Consider the following 2,918-nt stretch of genomic DNA (forward strand, 5'->3'; position numbering starts at 1 on the left):
CTGATCTCTCTGTGCAGGAATGCCATTCCACCACACCACTTCAGCTCTCATCTGACTCCGTTTCTGAAGTGGCTCTGGGCCTGCCGGATACTCTGGGGGCTTTTGATTGTTGATGCTCAATCATGTTTAGTCTGTGTTTACTGCGGTATGGTAACATCAACTATCCTGGTGGGTTCTGCAATTTGATGTGAGAGTTACGGCTTCATGGTTTTGTGTCTCGAAAACCCTGCCGTCTACTGATTAAGCAGAGAGCAACAGGGAGCAGGGTGAGTATACACATACCCTCTCAGTGCATTCAACCAATCTGGGTGGTCACAGCACATTCTTACATTTTCTATAGGGTTTTCATAAGTGCCTAATTACACTTGCTCACAATTTACCTTCACCATGGCTATTACTCACACTTTGTTAAATATTAGGACAGATCTTCTGAACCTTTACGACCGTCTCCGATGCAGAGATGTGTGGTATATGTGGGCATAGAGCCATATCGGATACTTCTGCCATAGGAAGACCCACAGACCTAAACACTGTATAATCTCTTAAGGCAACAGATTACATTAAGATTTCATCCTGACCCAACCTTTGTGTTGGATTCCATAAACAAGCCATGCTTAATTTATCTAGAACTCAAGTTAACTTACAATTTGTAGTTAATATAAGTAACAATACTTGACATTTCAAGCTGTTAAAATCTGTGTTTACATTGTGGTGTGAAGAAGTGCATCCTTTCGTTTCAGGAACCTTAACTGGAGATGAGAAGTGGAGGAAGCTGCTAATTGTACATCATCTGTGTATGTGTCATGCAGTTTGCACAAAAGCAAAAGAATAAACCCAGCGTTTTCATGAGAAAAATGCCATTTGTAATACTCACACAAGCATTTTTATGTCTGTCATTTAAACCTCAGATAAATACAGTCTGTGCTTTGTGAGTGTTTCATAAATGGAGGGAGAATCGTTCTGACAGAGAAGAATAGTCAGACACATTTTTATCCTCTCTCCTTCCACAGACGGAACGTTTGTCTCATACACCCGGCAGGGCTTTGCCCAGCAGCAACCCTCTGACCCACCACATCTCATGTCATGACCTTAGGATCCAAACAACATTGCATCCACAAGCAAGCGTGCCTTTCAGGACATTTACACGGCCCAAGGTTGAGTAAGCAATGAACTAGACAGGCACAATTAGTGCCACTGCGGTCTAATTTCATTCTCGTGAAAAAAAAGTAAGACAAAAGGCCAATTTTCCCTCCCAGCCTATGGCCTGCCAGCTGGCCTTGATGGGGCTTTTGTTCTGGGACCACAAAGATTTAATTACTGGGCTCCAGTTTTAAAGGGGATTTAATAGAAATAACAACAAAAACAATACATTTCCGTCACCCCAATTAAAGCAGATGCAGTTGTTGTAATATAATTGTGTTAGTTTTACAGTAAAATGCAACTTGGTCCACGGACTCTCAGGACCTATTGAAGTGAACATGTGTCCCACATTGTCGTATAACAGGCCGAGTCCATAACTGGAGGAGTCTAACGTGATTGACAGCAGCAGTTCCTAAATGTGCATCTCGTCAAAAAGAGTCCATTCATCAATGTTCTCTGCTAGTACCCCATGTGGTCCAACATCCTCACATTCCTGGTCAAGACAGCTCGGTTGCAGTGACCACTACAACCATGTAAAGTCAGAAAATATCAGAATATCAGTCACATCACCTGTTGCTTTGAACCATTTCAATGGCACATGATCTCCTTAAAAAAAAACAAAAAAACACTATCCTGGTGTGATGCTGAGAACGACGTATGCAATAAGTTGACTGACCTGCGTTGGTGCAGGGCGGATGGTGGATGGAGTAGTTTTGTTGCTCCCCGAGCTTCTCTTCATTGGCCATGCTCTGTGAAGCATACGAGAAGTGGGCACATGGAGAGAAGTGAAATCGGCAGACGCGTAAAGGCTATTTCTGTTGGTTATATTGCATTTTCTGAAGGTCACTCAATAAAAACCACATATGGAAATTCATTTTTATGGGTAGCAGCTTAATGCTACAGACAGGAGGGTCGAAGTTCAATTGGGTGATGCACAAGGGAATGTTTAAGTCAAAGGAGCTTTTGAAGCCTTTTACAAAGCCTCTTTGAAAATGTCTATTCCATGGCTTTATTCTTACACAATAAAGAATAAATCACTGAAATTATTCCATGGTGAAGAGTTGGACATGTGATGGAATAATTAAAAACAAATATCTCGATCTGATTACAAATCCCATTCTTTTCATCAACAATGGTCAAGAAGAGTGGAACTAAAGTCTTACACTGAAGAATAAGGGCTGAAAAAGGACAGAAAGGCTGGTTTGATCAGGGTCTTCTGAACCAATCTGCAAATATAAATGTACCCCAGCAATAGCCATTATAATGGGGCTCTCATTGTATGCTGCTTATTTGATATTTACCTGAAGGCTGGTTGATAAGCTCCATGGCTAATACCATTAAGCTTTGCCTCAGAAGCATATTGGCATTGTCGGCTCAGTTTAGAAATGACTTTCTCTTCAAAGACTTTCACTGTGCCCTGAGGTTGCAATGTGAACTCTGGCTGTGAACTCTCCTGTTTCCCTCTTTTACTTTCTTTATTTTTTCTGTCAGGCACATCATTAGGCCTATGTTTACTAGACCTTACCAGCTTTGGTTCACCTATGAATGAGTGAATGCGTTTCTAAAATCTGGTATCATTATGTACACAAATCTAAAACAGGCCAACACTTTTTATTATTATTATTATTATTATTATTATTATTATTGTTATTTCCTCGACAGTATTTTCCTTCCTATACCTCTGTCCAGTACTGTTTACCTAACTATGGACTCGTGAGCAGCTACTGCACCGGTGCAACAAGAGAGCTACTCAGTCACCCATAGGCTCTCCAATCGTT

This window comes from Sardina pilchardus, chromosome 18, assembly GCF_963854185.1.
Source record: "Sardina pilchardus chromosome 18, fSarPil1.1, whole genome shotgun sequence".
NCBI lineage: Eukaryota > Metazoa > Chordata > Actinopteri > Clupeiformes > Clupeidae > Sardina > Sardina pilchardus.